Genomic DNA, 24,788 nt, shown 5'->3' on the forward strand with positions numbered 1-24,788 from the left:
AAAATTTGATGTTGGCTAATGAGATGGCACGTGTAGCATATCTTAAGTATTGTAATGCTAATAAGCATATTCGTGTTTTTACAATAGGACATCGTGTTTGTGCAGAAAGTTTTGTACAAAAAATAATACGAATTAAAGAAGAGCTATAATCACGCGTCAGGTGTCATTTTACCGCCCAATCGCACAAATCAAATGTCCAAAATTATTTCATAATAATAGGATGTAAATTGATAACGTATAACATTTAATAATGTGACTAGCAGCGGTTCTTAATTAACGTTATATTTTGACACGAAAATATTTTATGTTCAACTACTTTTTCATCAAATTAATAATAATCCTGCCCACTTGTTACTAGCTCAACCCTATAATTATTTTCGGGTAAATAGTAGTCCGAATGCTGTCATGTGTGAAAATGTATTCAAACCGAGTCAGGTCTTCGCAAGAACACACATATAATAATATACCTTTTCGTAATTAAAGTTATTATCAAAATGTTATTTTTACAAGAAATGTAATAAAAATCCATTTCATAATAAAACTAAAATGACTTTACTATAAGTTATGTTTCATTAGAATGTATAATAAGAATATTAATAAGAGTAAACAGTAACGGTCATGGCATGTATTACAACCTTCGATACATATATCAAGAAAGATTACATAGGAATTTAGCCAATATTTATCTATGGGCCATATTTTTTGTCGTTGAGTAGATCTTTTTCGTGTATTTTTCCACGAAACGACAGAGCGTGCTAGCCCTACATCGGAGGTACGGAGGCGACTCATCAATCCAGGTTCCTCGTTTGTGTCTGAGGAGCCGGCTTTTTGTCAACCGAACCTTTATTGTGCGCGGTTTGAATGTACAAATTGTGTACGTAATATTTAATTGGGTGCTTATACAAATAATAATTCTATACAAATCTTTAAAAAAAAAAAAAAGAAATTATTGAAATGCCACATCAAACGAACATGCAGTTCATTTGGTAGTAAGAATGTCATTCATGAAAAAATTAATTAACCCTAAATAGGACTGGTTTACCTGAGGTAAGCTACAGATATATTCACTCGACTCAAAGTCGCTCAGCGAGCTATGGAGAGAGTTATGCTCGGTATTTCCTTACGAGACAGAATTCGTAACGAGGAAATCCGTAGGCGAACGAAACTTACCAACATAGCTCTCAAAATACGCAAGCTGAAGTGGCAATGGGCTGGCCACATAGTTCGTAGGACAGACAACGGATGGGGTAGAAAGGTTCTCAAATGGAGGCCACGTCTCGGCAAAAGGAGTACAGGACGCCCCCCGACCAGGTGGACTGATGATTGACCTGAGTGATGATTGACCTTGACTGATGATTACCCGGACGGCGGGTAACCGCTGAATTCAGACGGCTCAAGACCGGTCGGAGTGGCGTAGATAAGGGAAGACCTATGTCCAGCAGTGGACCAGTAAAGGCTGATGGATGGATAGATGGATGAACAAACTTGGAATTACTCTTAGTGTCTCTACCTTACTATACCTAGGTTAAATTAGGGCATTGTTTAGCCCTTTACACGGTTAGGAGACAGAAAAAGATTCGGTGAATTAAACCACAAAAAGGTTAATCTGATTGTTCAGTCTCTTTTTCCTTAAAAGTTAATCCATTTACTCGCGTATCCGTAGAATGTGGGCCTAAAGTAATTTAAAAGTAATAAACAAGTATTTGACTTCGTATTAGGCGATTCGAACAATTTTGTGCGACCGAACAATTTCTACATAAATTGTTTTAGTTTTCTGTTTGTTCTTACTTTTGGTTAAGGAATGCGTTAAGAGTATAACGTAACGGTAAGAAGTGGTAGAATCCATCGTGTTCCCATCTTGATGTCAGTTTTAATTCATTATTACTATTTTTTGATTAGACACATCTATAATAGAAGTATGTTAAAACTTCAATTGTTTATCATGTACAAGTAGAAAACAAGCATACGGCTACTGCCGTTCATGAATAATTGTAATCAAATCCTGATAATATACGATTCCTAAGTTAGGTCAACAGATGCGTGCGACCCCCGAGGACTAAGTTGGAATGCCTCAGATAACTAAGTCACCCTTACCACAGAGTACATTTATTTTTTATTTATTTATTTATTTATTTATTTATCGTTACATCTATCATTACAGGTATTCTTAACCTAAAGCGATAGAGTAGCCCAATTATAGCATTACATATAAGATATTAAATATACTGACACTTTTGCGAATTCACTCCAGTGACAACAAAAGACGTCTCTTCTATTGTGGACCTCATTAAGAATCCGAACAGCTCTGGTGAGGGGAGCCTTGGCCAGTAGCTTGGTCCTAGCTGCCGGAGGCGCCAACAGCGGCGGGCGATGCCGTCGCCACACATACCGATTTGGCACGCAAATATTTAAAGACTGCAACACTAACGGGTTGTAAGTCGCACCTCGAAGTAATTTTGCTATATACGCCACCAACGTAAATTCACGACGCACCCTCAGTTCGTTGTATCCCACCATACCTAACACGAATAGCGTGGGATACATCAAAGGATAAAACGGATATACGCCATATAATTTCATGTACAGGTGCCTTGTAAATTTATTCTGTACACGCTCCAACATTACCGCATACTTTTCTTCATATGGGGACCATATGACAGCACTGTGTTCCAGGTTACTCCTCACCAGTGCATCATATAGAACCTTAACTGCGGTAATATTGTTAAAACCTCGCGATTGCCTTAGAACAAAACCCAAGTTCCGATACGCCTTCCGACAGATTGTTTCTATATGGTTTCGAAACTTCAAATCCGCAGTGAAGCTAACACCTAAGTCCCGTACCTGTGCGACTCGCTGCAGCGATACCTCGTCCATCTCGTAGTCATACGGGATAGTACTTCGCGAGCGTGTGAACGTTATCACTGAACATTTAGGGATGTTAAAGTAGAGTTTATTCTCGCGGCTCCACTCCGCTATGCGATTTATGTCAACTTGAAGGCGTTCGCAATCCCTTTCTTCTTTGACCGTGAGCAGCAACTTGAGATCATCTGCAAATAATAAACAGGTGCCATGCCTGACGACTTCTGGCAAATCGTTTATCATCAGCGTGAATTCAAGAGGACCCAAATTGCTGCCTTGGCTCACGCCAGATTTAGTGAAATATGGCTCAGATTCTACCCCATTATAATCTACATATTGCTGCCTATCCCTCATATAATTTGCAAAGAATTGTAAAAGATGTGGCGTAAAGCCGAACTTCGCAAGCTTCCTCAACAAGATATCGTTATCGACCATGTCGAACGCTTTTTTAAAGTCAAAGTAAGCTGCGTCGTCTTGCACGCCAGCATCTACAGAGGGCACCACTATTGTCATAAAACTAAGAAGATTGGTGGCGGTACTGCGCCCCGGCCGGAACCCGTGTTGCGAGTCCGACAGCTGCGCACGCACCTGACTTTGCAAGCAGCGCTGTACAGCGGATTCGAACACCTTCGCCGGCGTCGAGAGTATCGCCACCGGTCTATAAGCCCCAATGTCAGGTCCCTCTTTGCCTTTAGGGACTGGTATAACCCTGGTCAGCTTCCATTGAGCTGGAAACTCTGCACGTCTCAGACAAATATTAAATACATGAAGCAGTGGTTCCGCGAGTACTCTACTGCAGTCTTTGAACAAAAATGTTGGTATACCATCTGGACCCGTCGAGTGTTTTGACTTAAGATGCTTAAGAGCCAGTTCAACATCTTCTAGATTAAAATGGTCTAAGTGTACGCGGGCACTGGTCGTCGCGCCCGCCGCCATCGCCGCGTGCACGTCAAGCTGAGGCGGCTCGCTACTGTAAACCGACTCAAAATACTTTGCGAATTCCCTAGCACTCTCCTCGTTTGTTAGATGCTGACCATCTTGTACTATAGTCTGCCTACCCCTCATCATTCTTTTTGTCCGGATATATTGCCAAAATGACTTGGGATCTTTGACAAATTGGCATTGAATACGTTTTTTATGTAGTTCATGTGCAATATTTATAGCTCTCTTAATACGCATCCTACACTTTGAAAATTCCATGTAATCATCATGAAGTTTTGTAATTTTATACTTTCTATGTAGCTCTCTCTTTGTTCTTAAATCTTTTATAATATCGATCGTATACCACTCCGGGTAACTGTACTTACGGCAGACATTTAAATGAGATTTTTTCCTCGGTATGCATGCGTCAAATAATTCATACACCCTATTATAGAACCAATTTAAAATTCTTTCTAACTCTTGCATCCTATACATGGGACTCCAATCTGTGGAACCCAACATCGCGTACAATTTTTGGTAGTCAGCTTTATAGAAATTCCACCGCGGTCTACGATTCTGCACTACTCCACTGATCGCGAACGCTTCGCGGTTGCCATCCGTCCCAACCGTGGGGCAGTCTTGCCCGAGTATGCGCAAGTTAACTGTAAGCGGCGGGTGTTGCGAGTCCACCGGCACGAGAGCGTCGTCCGCCGCCGTTACTAAGACCTCATTCCAGCTCCCCGCACTCAGTACTAGATCCAATTGGCGATCCATACAATTCGGAACATTATTACTTTGAGTGAATTCGCAAAATGAGAGAAAACACTGAAAATAATTATTAACATTACTAGAACACGAATACATATTAAAATCCCCGACCACCAGTACTTTGCTATATTTAGTACATAATTTTTCTATTATGCCAAACAAAACCATATAATCATTTTCAGAACTTCCCGGTGGGATGTAAATAACACAACATAAAAACAACAAAACTTTTTTTAAATATACTGTCGCACCGACAATTTCAAAAACGCAACTATCGACCGATATATCCGATATGCTTACACGCCGTAACTCCAACGTTTGCTTGGCCACCAGTAATGCACCACCCTGTTTCCGTCCATCCGTCCTGTCGCAACGGAGTATTTGATATCCTGGAGGGACGATTTCAGCATCCTGTATAGATTGGTTACAGCCCGATTCCGTGACGGCGTATAAGTCTGCATTGAGTGATTCAATATTGTTTCTAAATTGGTCTAATTTAGTCCGAAGACCTCGGACGTTTTGATAAAATAGTTCTATAGATTTATTGGGAGGCTGGTTTTTTTGTTGACCTCCGAAACCATATCCACTCAGTAAATTCTGCATTTAAAGGCCATATTTCAGGTTGGTTTAATTTATCAAATAACCGTTCGGGCATCCCAATAATAAAAGACGAATAATCCCGTTCCGTCTTATGTTTAATTTTCTCTACTTTTATGCTCACATCTCGACCGCAAATATTTTGGACGTGGTCAGTTAAAGCTTCTATAGTAGTTTCAGAGTGTAGTCGCCACACATGTAAGTATTTCTTGCGTTCCGTTCCTTGAATCGCTTTTAACTGTGTATTATTACCTAGCCCCACCTTGGACAACCTATGAGCTCTCCCCTTATTCTTTCCCTTATCCTGTGCTACCGAATCGCTGCCTTTTATACCCTCCCCTTGCCTGTTATTAAGTGATGCTGTTGTTATTACTGTTTTTTCTATCGTTTCTGGGGGGTACTTGATGGTATTAATTGTCGGCTGTGCCGGTGGCTTATTGACTTTTTTACCGAACGATTGTTGGTGATCTACATTTTTATGCCTCGTTATGCTTGGAATAGGTGGTAGACTAACTGGTTCAGACCTAGCACAAGAATTATTAGGTGACGTATCTTCGCCTAACTCCCGGTTTCGACTAATCCGCAGATTGACTTCTACTTTTTCCTCTAGAACTCTCATAACATTGAGCAGCTTATCAAGATCGCTTTTCGTTTCGCACAATTGATATTGCAATTGAGTTATTGCATTTGCCTGGCACTCTAAACGATCTACCAATTCCGCTCGTAATTGTCTGAACTCTTCTAATAATAGCGAGTTCGTATCAATTATTGTCGGTGAATAATTAATTTGACCACCGCGTTGAGAGTTTACGGCATCGACGGGAGAAGTGTATGTTTGAAACTCAGTCGGATTCGCTCTAATAGGAGTACCAGTGTTACCTTTTTTAGGATTAGAAGACACACACTCTGGGCATATCCATTTTTTCTTATAAGCTTGCGTATACGACTTAAAAGTATCTGTCTCAATATTCAGACATTTTATATCATATTTCTTGTGACATTTTAAATTCGAGCATTCCATGTAAAAATTGCTTACTATAACAGTACAACAAGCGCTGCACTTATTATTCGGCATCTCGCAATACGATGTATTCTTTAAAATAAAAACGTTTTAGATAATGCAAACGGCGCTCACGCAGTCCGGTAACCTCCCCACTGTAGCACGACGGAGATGAATTATGTAGTTTTTCGCAGCCCGTCTCGTTTACCCGAGGTGAGGCGGGGCCTACCTCAGTTACTGCGGAGATCGCACGGAGTAAATTGCACTATTTAAAGTTCACACCACTTTAGTACTTTACTCACTTATTGTCAATACACTTTTTAGTCCTAATCGTATGAATTAACTCTTTAGTAAAATCGGTGCAAAAACACAAGAACACGTCCACGCTTGACCACTTCCACGAGTCGAACAATTCAATTCAACACATACAATTCTATTGATTAAAAAATGGCTTAAGATGAAAATCTGTTTTCATCAGTGGGTTATAAAAATATACACGACGATTAGATAACATTTTCCTTTGGGAAGTCGGTTAAAAACAGTTGCAGCCATCAAGAACAACAAGTGCGTTAAACTTTTGTTACTGTTTATTCCGTAAAAGGGTGCAGTAAATTTTATTCCCTGCCAACTTTTCTCTTCAAAACAATGTAGTCTGACAAACGAATAAACTGCTTTAGTTGTTTGTGAACAGTTGAATCAATTTGCCGTCTCTAAATTGCAGCGCTTATTTAGCGCTAATGGCTGCTAAATAGGTTTCCGCCTCAGGAGTTGTATCGAGTATTTGTACCTCTAAGCAATGTTAGCTGAGAGAAAAAATCTTTGTGTTCTTTACAAGCAAAGTGTTTGAATTGGAATTAGATATAGGTTAAGTTTTATATAATATTAGAAACGATTACAAAACCCGACTGCTCCAAATTAATAAACTGAAATGGGAAGTGTAGCTTCACACTCATCTCACAATGTAGAGGAATCCAACAACACCCTTATTGTCCCTCATGTAAAATTCCTCGAAGCCGTCTAAACTGTTTTCTTTTTTTTACGAGGGGGAAACCTTCAAAAGGTACCCTATGCCGTGGGAGCGGCACAGGGTTATGTGGGATTCTTACCGCCCTAAAACCCCACCGGTGGCCGTCCTCGGCGCTGCGTAGAGGACTCCGGGATCTCCAAAGGAACGTAATTCCTCCAAGCCGTGTGATCTTTAGGTCGTGCCAAAGAATGAAATACACATACATACTCGTACGTACGCTCGAAAAACATTAAATGTAAAATTATTATATAAAATTTGATTTTTTAAATAATTTGTGATATTTTGCCTGATGCCATTTATTTCTTATTCAAATTGAAATTTCATATTCGAAATTGATTCATATAGAAGGTCAACAAACTGCCACCGCTTCGCAAGGAGAATCCCTATGAAGAAGCTTAATAACCTTAAAAATCTTAATTAGAAATATAATATCAGAATGATTTTATGACACAACCTTTAGCATTTCGAATCTCGATCACAATATCCGTATGATCCGTATTGACGTGACCTTTTATAATGGAGACCATAAATGAAATCACAAAGCATAAAGACGGACCCAGTCTGCGCGGAAAATTCTCAGAATTATGATGCAATGTTATATACTAGTATTATCGTCGTTAATACGAGGCTTGGATATTACCGATATCGCATTTTTATAAAAGTACTTTAAACTAATAAGTCACTCTTTCTATTACTACAGTTCAAACACAGATGCAGTGGGGATGTCAAGTGAGGATGATATCATGGCGGCGCTCGCGTTAACAGAGAGCGACATTCTAGTCGGAGACTTCAGCAAGAACAGTTTAATAACGGGGATATAGTTCTAATACCTCTAATCACTAGTGTGTACTTACTTACGTGTAATTGTAATGTCGTTCCGCCGTACCGTATATTTGACTAAATTTATACATACCTACCTTCAACAAGACGTTGACAATACTAGTTATGGTATTTTCTTTGAAAGTTAATTTATAAGGATTTGTATTTATTTTGTGTTAAATATATATTTTTAATAATATTGAAGTAGTAAAGGAGGATGAAGTCCTTCAAGATTTTGACGTATTTAGGACTAGCTTGCCTAGATTTAGGCGTTAAGCCGAAACTCGAAAACAAATTATATTATCAAAGTAGATTTTAAAGAATTAATCAAGTTTTCTATAATGTTTACTATCGTTAAAGATTTTTCGAAAAATAAAATGGAAAATACTACAAAAGTTTGAACGCTATAAAAGTTTCCTAAACAACGATGACTATCATTAAAGAAAGAAATTGGAAAATACTACAAAATTTCATAAAGACCGCTGTGTCACGCACCTTAACAATGATCCTACGCACTCAGAATAATATTAATATATTACACGGAAACGCTTCTTATTGATTCACAAACGGTCCAATTGATGACGGATTTATCACGACCTTAGAAGCAATAGACAATCCAGACTTGCTTATCGTTAATATAATGTGCGACAAGGATATTACTGGATAAATACAGGATAAGAATAGTATCGTTTTTAGGCAAAGTTTGTACAGAAAAATATGTATCATACAGAAATCTTATGGTTCAAAAGATACTTTAAGGCAGATTAATGATTGTCTGAAGACATGAGAACTGCCGTCAATAAACATCTGTCCATGTGCCCTTTCAGTACCCGTAGTATGAGTTTTTATGTTATTACAAAAATGACTGTTTTTGTATGTTTACGTATTTCCCATACACTTCCAATCAGTTCTGATACAGTCCGCTAGGGGCGCTGATTGGAAATATATGGGCAAATATGTAAACAAATACAAAAATAGAAATTTTTGTAAAAACGTAAAAGCTCATACTAAGGATACCGTGCAGGGAGGTCTGTCATCATCTTCATAACAAGTAGAACAGAAGCCACACCTAATGTCGATAATATTCGATTTTTTGCCGATAACACTGACTTGGAACGCGTTTCTATCTTACCACTGTTCCTAGTGCAATTCTACACACGTATATGATTCTTTTGTGTCTCAAACTTTTCCCACCAAAGAACAATCAAATAAAATTAAAAGCTGTCTACGCCATTTCTCTCCCTTACTCGCTCTGTGAATTCGACAATGGATGAAATATTTCCACGTTTTCCCTGCTCGTTCCATTTAATTGCAGATTTTCATTTCGTTTTACGGGCTTGTTATCGTTGAGCCCCGACGACCGAAGATTTTATTATTGGACCAACATTTGGAGATGTCTTTCTTGGCATACAAAAGAGTATTATTATTTAAATACTGGCACGACTAAGAAATTTTAATCGTATGTTTTGAGAAATGAAAATGAATAAAAAATGGATCTTGATAATAGCGTGTAGCGTATATTCAATATAACCAAACACTATGTAGATGACTTCATAAGCCCCAAAAACTTCATCAAAATCAAGCAAATTTAAATATTTTTAAAGGAGTTTTTTTATAATGAATTGTGAAATTGATTAATAAAAAAAAAGCTCTCTAGAGGACGAAAAAATTCTCATTTAAACAACAAATATATCGTAATAACAAAAAAAATAACGATATATTTCACCGGCATTGAAAAAAATTACCTTACCTTCGATATCGACATAACCCACAGTCTCATATTTAATTTACTATTCTACGATAATACCACTAAAACACATTTACATTATACACTACACTTAACACTTCACAACACTTTATTTACTACGCCCTGACCAACAATATGTAATACGACACGTACATCCATCATCCAATAAAACTAAATATAACTAAACTCTTCTTGACATTTTCTCTTACGATATCTTTTGTCTCACGTTACAAAGCAAAGTACATCACTACAAAGGACAATATTGCGTAGGAACAAAATGTACAGTGGAGCACGAAACGCCTTCAAGAGGTCTAGATTGAATTAAGTGTCGCGCGGAGCCCTAATGGACGTGAACAGTGGTACAGTGCAACACACAAGTGATTATGTATTTTAAAGTGGTAGAAATCTTCGAGACTTACTCAGCTTAATGCAGTATTGTAGCTTGTAGCACTGCTGTTTTTGTTTTCTGTAATATTGTACATTTATATGAAGCGTTTCAGCTAATACCATATGTAGGAATCATAACATACCTAAATTATATCACACTCTTTTGTAAATAATTAACATAATTTGTCGTTGTTATGTGTGTGTACAATGCATTACGTAATAAAGTTATTTCTTTCTTTCTTCTTCTTTCTAAATTACTACTATAAAAATAACGATAATATTTTTTACTCTTTTTCTGGAGTATTTATGTTATATGTGGTACGTGGTGGTTATATGATTGCAATTTCTGAGCGCAGGAGGTTTACGTGAAGGTTTCCAATGTATGAGAAAAATTAATCCTACAGAGAAGCAGTGCTGGGTTGATACCGAATAATAAATGATCTTACAAAACATACAAGATACTTATTTACCTTATCTGCGAAGATGTGTTATTTCTAAGCAAGGGTCTCTGAGAGCCCTTCTCTGAGTTCCCCTTAGAAATATCAAAAGTTGGGTTCTTAAGAGGCCCTTATCCTTTGTCTTATAAATACGGGTCCCACGGCTGCCATTCCAAGCACATTTGATTAGAACTTTGTGTAGGAATATACGTTGTATCCTCTACGATGATTGAGTCTGCTATCAACAGTGCTGAAGAATATGTGTAGTGTGTTGGTATACTTACTAAAAATTTTAAGTATAAGTTAGATATGGTAATGTCTTTAAATTTTACTAAGATAAATTTTACTAGCATAGGTTTTTAAATACAATGTAAATACTAACAAAACATGGACTATGTCTGAGTTAAATGGAAATAAATAAATAAAGGCGAATATATGTATTTGAAGACTCCTTTTTCATAAAATTGGAGTTGCAAAGGAGCATGCAGTCCCAGCCATTCATCTGGCACCAACTCCATATTCAGTATCTGTATATTCCCTTGAGAACTAAGATATGTAATAAAGTGCTTCACGCTACAAAATGGCGTGGCTATGGTACCTCCCTCATCTAACTATACTGGATTTACTAACTTTCATGTTATTATTTGTGTCATACCAAAATATAAAAGTTTTGATTAAAAATTTTAATATGTCCTAGTCTTTTTACATTTTAATTTTCGTGCAAGCTTGAAACAGCTGACTCTGCTTTGACGATAACTTTACTCAAAGGCTTCTAGAATTTACGGCGAACGACTTACTTTGCTCTACATAACTATGATGTAAGCCTTACGTAATAATTTTAAAAGCATCCACCATATAATCATCATAATCATAAAAAAGGATAAGAGAAAATGCAGCTTCTTGTAACAAACACCTGAAGATAATCTGTAATGTTAGTTGTATTCTATCTGTGCGTTGCGAAGGACTAAAATGGACTAATATGTACAATTTTATTGTACATGTCGATACCTTAACTTGTCAAATCAGCCAACGCCACGTTTTGTCAAAATGTTTTTTTTTTATTATTTTGATTTCGTTCAACGCCATTTACTATCAAAATGTATGTCAATTAACTTGAAAATAATAATCTCAGTGCCCAAGTGTTACTTTTGTTTTTCAATCGATATTCTCTATAGATATACATATAGTGGAGCATCATCTACGAAAGAAATTTAATATGAACTTATTTTAACTCAAAAAACACTACAGCAGCTTCGTTACCTTATAAAATATCACGAGAAATACGTTTGAAACTTTCGTGCACGACAGTATTTCTCAATTGCGAGACGCGATGAATGAGTGGAGATTCTGTCAGTCACATCGGCATCTAATAGCCATTTGCTGAGGAATTACTTTAAATATCTTGTATTTATATACGCTTGTTAAAGTTATTGAGAGGAAAATTAAAAATATTTAAGGGTAAATGAAATGGTATTTAAGGGTGAATGATAAAATTAGGGCATAATAAAGAAGTAAGACAAATGGATATAATTTGTAACAACGTGTATTATATAATTTCTGTGTACGTAGTTTTTTTTTTGTGTAAAAGAACAAAATATTCCGGCGTAGCGTTCTCGATATTGATTTGAATATTTTTAAACTGTAAATATTTTTAAACATAATATTTTTAAACTGTAAATATTTTATGTAAAAATTAATCCTTTTCGAATACATCTAAATTATCGTTAAACAAAATTAATTTTGAGAATAAATTATTGTGTATTTATTTTCATTTTATTTTGTTTTACCAAAATCATATACTTAGAACTTTATTCAATCAAGATTCTAACGCAAAATACCGGCTTCTAAATAATTTTGTTTCTCGCCCACACATTGAACGTACACAAGCAAATGCATAGAAAGAGAAGTTAAATAGCGGAACAAAAGAATTCCACCATATTCAATTACAATGTCTTTCGAATCAAGTTATATTTAAAATAAGACATTACGTAAAAAACAGAACGTTTCTCTAGATATAACTAATTAACTAATATCCTACACGTCAACGCAACATGTGTGGGAAAAACATTTATTGTGAAGAACAAAGGAACTACGGACATAAAACCTGTCAACATGTCACATGTCACATGTCGCATGTCGACATATCTACAGGACATAAATGGACGTAACAAGATCCCATGCTACTTCTACAGTTACCTGTGCAGATTCATCATTGTACAATAAAGGTAGAACTCCATAACACCCCACACATATTTTGTATTGAAATTGTCTATGTTACTTGATACTTACTCGTGCTTATTCATTACTTGCTTATTTACTATACTTGTGCGTATATATATTAAATATTTACTTACATAAATAATTATAGATTGAATAATACAAACAAAATCCTACATTTATATAATTTATACTTTTTTTTTATATTTACTTATTACTTTTTTTTATTTATACTTTAAATGCTACATGACGTGGAGTCCCTAGACATACTGGAAGAATATGAGAAACCTATTATACATTCATCATCCATTTAGATGTCTGTTTGGCCTGGGATAGAACCCAGAACTCTACCTCCCAAGCTGGTACTACGATCGCTGCGTTAGACGGATAAATAGTTCTTATCAGTCAGATAATCATGGAAGACTTTAACCGTATCGTAGTGGAGGTAGCAGGCAATTTAAATGTACGAGATCACAAGATGATATCGTTGTTATCAGCGGGATGAAAGCACTGATATTATCTGAGATTCACGTTAACATTTTTCTCGATAGAATTAAATCGACTACCAATTTTGATAATTGACTTTTCGGGTACATACTACAGGTATATGATCATAAAGCTGGTATGGAAAGGTCGGTTGGTATGGGAGAGTTCAGCGTGTATCGCCTACCTATGTACTGATTTTTGACTTATGTTTGTATTATTTAATAGGCTACTTAAATGTTATAAAAGACTGTCCTAATATTTTTGATTGTAAGTGGTCGCAAAACTGTGTTACAGACACATAAAAATCTATAAATGACAACGAAAGATTTTTCATTTTTTTCCCAAAATTTGTCCTTCAAGAAGAGGGATATATTTTGGAAAAAGCGCTACAATTTTTTACCTCTTCTCCTACTATTATAATGATAACGGACATTTTAAACATGTATCCTTAAATAATTAAATAAAGAATGTAAATTTAAATAATAAATCAAAGTAACAATAATACCTCAGCACACCACGTCCATTCACGAAGTTTTACGGTTTTTAATTGAGACGGATGAAGTGTAAATGGGTAGACAAAATGGCTGCCACACACACTTCTATACTTGCAGTGTTTGTACACGTTTCTCCCCACACACCACTACATACATGAAGATTGAACTGCTACATCGTACCAAGCACTAATTTACTAATACGAATGAAAGCTTTTATTTTTTTTAGTTTGACTGACATAATAATATCATTTATTTATAGGTGGTAGAACCCGTTGTGGTACGTCTCCGGGGATAATGACGTCTCATCTATATTTGTTTAATAAGGGTAGTCCAGCGTTGCTGTGGTTTGGTTTGAAGTATGTGGTAAGGTAACATACTTTTCCGAGGCGTTCCAGCTTCCAGGGGTAGCGGCACATCTGTGGCCGATCTCAGGTAGGAATATCTAATCCTATCTGGGGTTGATGTTCATGGGGGGCAGTAGCCACTTAATATCAGGTGCCTTGCATGTTCGTTTTTAAATTCAATTTTATAAAAAAAAAAAACATTTAACCAAATCTCACAAATTTACAATTAAATAAATATTTTAAGAAAATTTTATCGACGTTTTTGGGCAATTGATTTTTATGTCAACTTTTATGGATCTGACAATTTTTATAGTAGTGATTCATTGTTATAAGTCTATAAAAGTTTGAATACATTGTCGGTTACATTTTGCCTTTGTCTAAAAATTAAATTTTTGTTTTCACCCAAAATCCTTTACCATTTAGAATACAATTTGTTTTTAAATTGGAAACTGGGATTTAGTGTTTATGAAATACTTTACAACGAAAAACATTACATTGAATGTAGATTTTGGCTGAACCCGAATCAGATTTTTAATAAAATACCAGCTCCAGTCTATCTAAAATTTTCACAGAATAAAATTTAGTTAAAAATTTCAATTCAAATTAGAGCTATAAAGTTTTTCAGGCAGCCGTGCCTGACGGACTTTGTAGGTAATAAACATTGTTCGTGCTTTCATTTTTCAGGCCCGTGTTGTATAATGTGCTTTATGTATCTCTGAAATAATACACTGGGCACTGCAGGTAGACATCTGTAATAAACTCCACATAAAACGGGTTTTACGTAAAGCCGATGGTCGCCTCATAAGAGACACCGCTTCCACCAAAACATAAGAACTGCTTCACGCTAGAAATTGCTCCCATCAAAATTAGAAAATATATTAGAAATTGGTGCAGCAGTTGTACCTCTGCGGTCGGACCATATTGATTCTAATTTTCAGTAAGTATTTCTATGTTACCATTTTCTAAGTTTGTACAAAAACTGCCTTATATTCTATTTAAATACAGAACTTCGGCGATACTACCGCTATGGTAGTATCGCCGAAGTAGATCCATAAAGAAAAGAAAAAATATTTAAAGAAGAGGAGCATTTTTCGGTGACCAAGAGACTAGACGACCATTTTTTTTATCCTGGTTCTCCTAATGGTGCTTGCCTTTCCACCAGTAATGTGGAAGGTAGCTAAGCGGTGTGCGATACCGAGGTTAAGCTACGAAGCTACGTAAGCTAGGCTAAGATGTGCTATGAAAATGCTGTAGCTACACCGGTCGCGAATCTTAGCTCGCTCCGTAGCTTACATAGAGATAAGCTAAGCTAAGCTAAGCAATGGACACACATCTATAGCGTAGCTTAGCACACCTCTGGTGGAAATGTACCCTAATCTACGCCCATGCTTTATACCTACATTCTTAATTAAAACATGCATATAAAGAACGGGGTTACTTCTAACAGAGCGCTAGAAAATGCGCCGTGTAACAGCTCATAAATCCACGAATTTTAATTACCGGACAAACATTCGTATTCGTGTTGCATGAACTAGCTGCGAGTTATTTCGTTTTCGGAATTGCACTTTGAAAACTTGAGGAATTCAGCTTTATTAACATTGTGATTTAAATGTAGACTGTATAAGTGTATAGTCCACAGTATTCTTACAGTACGGTTAAAATATTGACTTCTTTATTCTTACTATTATATATTTTTTATAATATAGAAATATAGTATGTCTCCCTGATCACACCCTTCAAATTAGAATACGTAGCGCTGAACACTGTTGTTATTAGGTAGAAATATACGAGGCGGTGGTGCCACAATGGCTGTTAAGGGAAATTTCTAGGGAGTAAATCTATTGTAGCCGATTAACCTATAGGGAGACCATTTAAGTCTTTAAATATTGTGCCTATATAGATTTAGTTCCAGATGTCATCAGCTAGACTGCATACTAGTTTACTACATACAAATTATTTAAAAAATCGTCATTATTAAGTGTTCGCAAACATAATAACGATACACCAAATTATTTTGCAAAATAGCCTGAACAATATAAAAGTGATTTGTTTTTCCGTTTTCCGGAACGTAACGTTCAAAACCAAGGTTCTTCGTAAAACGTTTTTATGCTAATATTTTGGACTTTATAGCGTTAATTTATTTTGTACTTTTAGTAGATCCTGTAGTAACCTTTTGGAATAAGACGGCACCATTGTCACACACTTACAATCGCACGTTGTGTTTTGATTCAGCAGGGAAAGTAATATTAGTATTTTCTCCCCTTTGAGTCGTTCATATTAGCAGCACCTAAGCAGTGATAGCCTAGTGGTTAAGAAACTCGGCCTCTCGATCGAGGGGAAAAAGGAGGAGGAAAAGTGCAATTGAGTTAACAACTTTATAAATAAGCCAGAACCTTGGTTTCAATAAAAGTTGGAAACAAGATTCAAGTTGAATTTTAGTGGTATTTTTCTATACATCTTGGAGATAATTACCGGGCGAAGATAGAATAAGTTAAGTCGATTTAAAGGACTGTTTCTACTACCGAAGAAAAAATAATTAAGATGGATGGTTTTGTGTTATTCATTACTAAGGTAAAGTCACCTATTTCCGCGGTATTTTCACCAAAACTAGAAAGAGCGTCAGATATTAAGCATTTGCTACGGCTTAATAAGGAATTAGATAATTTTATCAGAAGCTTTATTATCTGTACTCTTGAAATAGACTCGACATTTTACGATTAAATATTAATTTAAATGTGTATTTAAAATAAATATGAACCAAGTCAGAAAACCCTAATTCCGATGTAAAAATTCTTATTCCGATGTATTTGGTTCCTAATTCCGAGTATACAAAATAAGGGAAGGAAAGAGATAGAACGACAGCTACATGGTGTGTAAAAATAAATGTTATTTATTGAATTTAGTTACAATTTCGATTTAATTTCTTTTTATTATTTAAAGAGTAGCTTTATCAAAAGTGTTCATAGCTATGATTAAAGGGAAGGTGCCGAAATAAAACTTTTTTACAGTATACATAGTTTCTTGACTGGTTAATTTAACATATGTAATTCTTGTTTTTTTTAAACTGCAGTCAATTCGTGTATCTGCAATACAATTTTGGACATTCTTCTTCGTGTACTTTATACTAGGGTTTATTATTGTACACCAGAAATATTGATAATATGGAATATCGTCATGCGGTTTCTAGAATTATTTCGTTTTGAGTAATTTAATCAAATGAAAACGTTGTAAAATGTTTTATTTCTTATTTAAATATCTATTAAAATCGTATAACAATGTTAATTCTTCATTAATTAGGATTAAGCGAATTACTGATACTAACAATAGAAATGTTCTTAAATACCGATGAAAACTTTAAACACCCTGTATAGTATTTTGCGTTTATGCCGCGGATTAACGTGCCCATATAACCTAATTCCGAGTTATATACATCGGAATAGCGTTTCATAACTAAAAAACACGTTTCCAAATTCCGATTATTAAATAATAAAATACTTTTACACAATTTAGAGGCAGAAAGATGCTTTATTGAAATATGTACATAATGATATACAATACTTGTTTAATATAACATCGACATCTGGATGAACTTCATTTTCCCTCCTCAGTTGTCCCATAGAAAAAATTAGGAAAGTACATAGTTAGGTCATCTTTGATATTATATAATTAGGTAATTCAGTATAATGCAGTACCTCGGAAAATGATTTCGATATTAATTGAGTATTAAATTTGTCAAATTTTAAGCAAGACGTGCTTATTCATAAAAACAACTACACAAATTGAAATTAAAAACAAGTCTATGAAATTGCTATTCCGTGGTATACCTCGGTTTAAGAGACAGCCCAAAATATTTGGCACCTAATGCCGCTGTATTTTTAAACTTATTTTTACTCTTATCTGTTAAGAAATAAGCACAATATTTAAATGTTATCGATTCCATATATAATCAATATAATGTTTTCATCGCAACTCTATCACACACATGCAATTTTTTTGAAAAATCACTATTTGAGAAATCGTGACATTCACGTGCAAAAGGCCCAAAATGTATGAAACATACGTTTGATGTAGGCACTAATGCAAAACTATGCGAATATTTAAAAAACCATACACATAATACTATTACAATAGCCATATGACAATAGAGTGATAAATTATTTATTAAATAACATACCTTTCAGTAAAAATGAGTTCGTGAATAGTTTTTAAAAGCCGTTTTTGTAAATACCACGGAATTTGGTGCCAATTTCAGAACCCCTCGGCATTAGGTGACTTTACCTTATATCGAATTTGTACCAAGTTTGTATCGAAGTAGTACAATGATTTATAAGTCATGGTCCGAGATTTTATATCGCACAATTAAATCGTAGGAATGGCCTATGACGTTGTAGTAATATTTGGAAGATGTTGGGAATCAGTCTGTTTCAACCGGGGAGATATCGTAGCCACATGCAAGTAGTGCCAAATAACTATATATTAGTTTACTGTATTTAATCTTTTTTTTATAATATAGGAGTAGCAGACGAGCATGCAGTCCACGTGATGGTAAGTGGCTACTGCCGGCCATGGACATCTGTAATCAACCCCAGATAGGATTAGATATTCCTACCCGAGGTCGGCCACAGATGCGCCGCTACCCCTGAGGTCCAAGCTGGAACGCCTCGGAAGAGTCTGTCTCCCTTACCACACCCTTCAAAACGGAACACAGCAGCGCCTAACACTGCTGTTATTAGGTAGAAATTGGTGTGGTAGTCTTGTTCGTTTCTTATTTTAATCTAAAAATATATTACGCTACTCTTTCTTTGCGAGCGGGGGAACCATACCTGTATACATTATGAAAGTGCTGAATCGCTTAATATTTCTCTAATGACGCTCATTTACTAAGAAATTGTTACGGAACGGAAACAATTATATATAGGTAACTAACTTTTGCTACTTACTTCGTAGAGCCAAATAATAAGCTTCGTAGATCTTGCTTTACAATTGGCGTATTAAAAAAAACTTTCAACATCATCGGGAGTTGATTTCGAAAAATTATTTCTTAGTGGGTGCCCGCGTCATAAAATGAACCTTTTGTTCAAATTTCAGGTTTCTATCTTGGATAGTTTAGGCTGTGCGATGTCAGTAAGTGAGGTAGATGGAAAATAGTCAACCTAGTTATACCCTAGTTATAGTTAGGGTAGTTTTTTATAGTTTAACTTAACGATTAGGCAGACGTGTTACCTGATGGAAAGTAGTCAACGCCGCCTATGGACATTTGCAACACCAGAGGAGTCGCCAATGCATCGGGGGCTTTGTATGAGAGCTCTTTTTGCACCTTTTTTGAAGAGCGCCCCGGGAATGGCTCAGGAGGAAGCTCATTTTATAAGTAAAGACAAATATCCCCGTATTGATAAGACTAAAATCGCGTCTCTAAATGATTAAATCTAAACTATAAGATATGCTGGACACATGATAGCCTGATTAGTCCAAAGCAATTCCCGTTACTTGAATTGTTTCCAGGTTTTATTCGGACTTTTTGCTTTCGTAACAGTTCTAGGCTTCTGGACGTCTTGCCAAATACTAAATAAGGTTTTGGCATGGACCGAGTGTCATCAGGGAATTTAATTTGCCTCCATTATAGGCACCTAGGATACCATATGGCCTATTTGTTTGGACACTAAGAAACAATAAAATAAAAGGGAGAAACTTAGGAGAATATAGTAGGTACAAAAAATAATAGATATTCGTACAGAGAAAATAAAGAGATTTCCCCGTCGGATAAGAATTGGTAGTAATAATTCAGAATACTCGTATTTACTACAGTTAAAAAGACATAAAATTTCGGTCCATACTTCACCACACTGGTCCAATGTGGATTAGTGGTAAGCCGCATCGGATTTTAAAGCGAAGGTAAGCCTTGTGACAAGGCATAACAATTGCTATGACAATATACGAGTACCAGTGAAATTCGGGAATAATGATTTAACATGTCCTATGACAGATAGGTATTACATATGCACTAATAACCTCGTTTTTGGACCTGCCCTAATTAGTGTTGGTACATAAACATTCGCTTTCACAAACTACGTATTTTTTTTATTTGTAATGTGTCATGTAATGTGTACTTTTTGAATATACACACTAATTACCTTGTTTTGACCCCCGTAATTAGTGTAGGTACGCAAATAATTGCTTACTTAAACTACATTTTATTGGTTTGTAAATAAGAATACCTTTTGACTATTCATTTCATTGCTTGTAATGTTGAATTTGAATCGAAATTGATAAACAAAGTTAAGTAGTCTTGGACACCCGATTACGTTTTAAGTGTGACTGCTAGTGGCTTTTCATATGCACGTTGGCATTATGAGCCCAGGGCTTGCCTAGAACGACATAGAGAGGGAATAAATTAAACTACTATCAAACATACAGTAATATATTAACTACATATTAACATACTAAATAGCGATGTAACCAGAAATCTGCGGTACGTTTAAACCTAGCGTACAAAGTAACGCGATTAGTTTGTCTATATGGCGACACTAACTCGGGCCGTCACATGGGCGGATTGGGCATGCATAATAGAGCGGCTACAGTGTGTACTGAGGTGTGGCCGCACTGTTAGCGGGGGATTTGAATAATTTAAAACTGCTGATATTTTTCGATTACCATTTTGTTTGAATCGCCTTAGTCGGTCGAAGTATCGTTGAATTGGTAACCATTTTTGTCTCGAGGGATAGCGATATCTGTGGCCGATCTCGGACAGGATGCTAATTCTATCAGCAGTTGTAGCAGTAGTGGCCAATTACTATCAGGTGTACTGTATGCCTCGTTGCTACTCCAATTTTATAAAAATATCCAAAGGATTTCTTTCAGAATATTCATCATTATATTTACACAGGTGTCATATTAAAATAAAGTAAATAAAAACCAAGGGTTTCAGAATACGGTAGTAGTTCAGACCCTTATTCTGTATATGACCGTGCATCTAAATTACAAGATTAGAATTATATTCTGGGTCAGACTACTTAATACATTGTATGTAGCAACCATTCGTGGTATTCGTGGCTCATGGCTATAATTGATGTTCATGAAATAAGTACCGCTTACACTGAGACCATACCCCAATCGTGTTTATCGTTTGTTTACGCCTGTTCGAGCTAGTTTTCCTTTATACTGGAGATGAACGAGAGCCGTAAAAACGATTTCATGGCAGTTTATTTTTATACATACTTTGGACTTAGGTTTTATTGTAGGTACAGTTTTCATTTCCATATGGAAATGGCAAATCACTTCATCAAATCATTACTGTCCCTCTGCTGGGCATAGTTCAACAAATATTTTAATTTATTTTTTATTTCTAGAATTTTTATTTTAAAGTAGCCGCAGAAGTAATCGCATTGTGAAATTTTGAACTGTGTACCTATTACGGTTCAATAGATAAAGCGAAAAACGCTTAAAAATAATGGTTTCTTGTAGGGCCATCGCTATTTATTTTTAAACTTTTTTATTTTTAGTAATTATTGTTATAACAGCCACCGTTATGCATAAGCTGTAAATTTCAAGTGCTTATCTATTACAACTTAAGAAATAGAGCCCTGTGATACACGGACAGACAGCGGAGGCTATTACTAAATAAGAAATAATTATTAATAAACGGAACTTTATTACTAAATAGGGTTCCGTTTTTACCCTTTAGGAACGGAAACCTAGAACCCACCTACTAATCATTAGAATTGTCATTTGCTACTTCAATAATATAAAAATTGGCAGCCGTTTTATCGAAGTATGTCAAATATTGTCAAATTCGCAACTTCATCCCCGGATATAGGATAAACGGCGCTAAAAGCTGACTAGTTTTATGGCAGTTTCGGTTCAACCTAATTTAAAACTTCTGTTATGGCTGGATGCAGGTGTGTTTTCGTCTCGTAAAACGTATAAGTAGTGAAGATACTTTGTAATTCTTATGGTCGCTGCTGCCTTGGAACTCGGATTATTTTAATAAAGTTTGCAACGTTTTAGCAAGGGTTTTAGGGTTTCGCTGTGGGTGCAATGGACACACACAAAGATAAACCCTCACAGGTAGAAACTTAATTCAAATAATATAGGTATACTCACACTAGGATTCTGTGCCCATTGGACACATGACCACATAGAGTCAAATGTATACAAAATCAAATTTGGAACTAAAATTTAATTTTATCATTTAGATGTTTGATTGGCCGAGATTCGGGCCCAGATTTGAATGTGTGTTAGATCGATATGTAATCAGTATGTATGTTAAACAAAGTAATTGCAAGAGCCTAATCCCCAAAAATATTTATAAATATTTACAGAAATTAATATCAAATTACTTTAGTGTTATTTTGTAATGAATAATTAGTTTGAACTAACTTTTATCCGTTAACTGTCTCTTAAGGAGCTTATTTTCCTAAATCCTTTATTAGTCAAGGTTCGACTTCAAGAAATCTGACTCGACATGGGTTTCGAACCCAAGACTCCTAAGTATAAAAGACGGACACTCACATACACACATACAAACTACAATTTCTCGTTACCACTACTGCATAGATATGCTTTGTTCGCACCAAGTCTAAGACTAAACCAGACGCTCAGGTCTTCAATTATTCAGTCTATATTGTTCTCATACGTGACCAGCAATTTCCAGAGGATTATGCCAAGCCTTGTATACCTGACAGCACCGGATAGGCTCTAGGCTATCTAACATGCTAATATTTCAAGGCATATTCATACCAAAATTTATTATACCTGAGAAATGTTTGCAATATTCTGAAGATGAATTTATCTACATATAAAATGTCTACTTTCTCTAATGTTACTTTTATTGCATAAAGCGTTACTATTATGCATATGTTGTTATATATTCAAACAATAACATAGATGGACCCAATTTTAGATTGAATACTGTGGTTTAGAATTTTTTTACTCTTTAAATTTATTTAGAGTATTTTTAACCGACTTCAAAAAGGAGGTGGTTATTAATTCGGCCGGTATTTTTTTTTTCTTTTTTATGTATGTACACGAATTACTCCGTCGTTAGTGAACCGATTTTAATAATTCTTTTTTTATTGTGTAGAGACGAGCTAGAAGTTGGTCCCATTTAAATATGGTTAGGATCCATCGATGGGTTCTGGAGAAAATGAGGGGAACTCCTCCGCCCATGTAAATATAACAGCCATAACTTCGCCGTTTATGAACCAATTTTAATGCCTTTAATTTAGTGTGTGGAGTATTGCTACAAGTTGGTCCCATTTAAATATGCTGAGGATCAGAATGGGTTCTGGAGACAAAATATGTAACTCCTCAACATTTACATCGTTATCCAACGAAATATATAGAGCGCCGACTTCAGAAATATGTACTAAACTAACATTTATTTCAATTATTTTTTACTTTATAGTGACATAGAAGTCGGTTGTATTTTTTTGTTAATTTTTTTTTAATTAAAGTATGTATAAATTGTAAGACCTAAAAACAAAAGTTAAGGGGTTAATACTATATTTTGGACATATTATTTTAGATGGCTTACAAAATCTTAATGAAAAAAATTTAAAAGAATCAGCTTCACAGAAAGACAACAAGAACAGAAGACACAAAGTATTTAAGGTTTTTAATTTGTCAGATTTACGACTTAGTATATTTCTTAGACAAAACTCAATTATCACAGTAACTTCACAAAGAAATTTGTTGGAACTTTTCGGAGCAAATTGGAGTTTTGGCTATTTTCAGTGTTGCCATTCTCATCACGTAGCTTCGAACAGATGGCTGACAGTTTACAATCGGGCCGGTGTTGCAAGCTGTCACCAATAAACCCAACGCGATATAAAATACCTTTCCCAATTTTAAAGGAATTTTATTGTCAGTTAAGCTAAAGTTGTTTTAATAGTTTTTTCTATTACAGTTTAAATAATAAATACGATAATTATTATTGTAACAGTAATGCAATAATTTATTTTAATACTAAACGAGCATGCAATCTATCTGATGGTAAGTGATTACTGCCGCTAATGGACGTCTGTAATCAACCTCAGATAATAAGATTATAAATCTCTTAGGAGTGAAATTTTTCTCACCATGTTTCCCATTACCGTTAAAGTAAGCGATAATTAATTTCTAATGCGCACATAACTTTGGAAAGCAGAGGTCTGATATACGAACCTCGGGCCCCTAAGAGGTTGAGTTTCAACTACTAGGCTATTTGCTCTTTAATTTTTTCTAAAGTTTACCGTACGGTACCCTAAAATACGCGGAAAAAATCCAAACAATACAGTACACGTTTCTATGGCGAAGTTTATTCTTTTTGTTGTCGATCCTTATTGTTACTGGCGACATTGACTGAAGCGAATTTCGATTATTTACGGTTTTCCTTTTAAAATATTCAGGGAGAGCGTAACCTTTACATTTTTATTCAGTAACTATAACTTGGTTTAATAGAGAATGTTATTTAAAATGACGGCTTTTCTGTAAATATGTTTCTCGGCGGTATATATCAGATATTTTGTTGTCAACTCATTACTATTTCATCGTTGGTATAGGTCTCCTAGGTGATTAAGTGTGATTTGATAGATTATACAAATCTATGAGACTTTCTTACAGAACTTTAACATATAAGGAGATTCATTAATTTTTCTATGATCATCATTAACCTATTCCTAATACGCGCGTTACTTGAAAAGTCAGAA

Source organism: Epargyreus clarus, unplaced genomic scaffold (genome assembly GCF_041222505.1).
Source record: "Epargyreus clarus isolate Ecla_fem2 unplaced genomic scaffold, WU_Ecla_fem_2.2 ptg000001l, whole genome shotgun sequence".
NCBI lineage: Eukaryota > Metazoa > Arthropoda > Insecta > Lepidoptera > Hesperiidae > Epargyreus > Epargyreus clarus.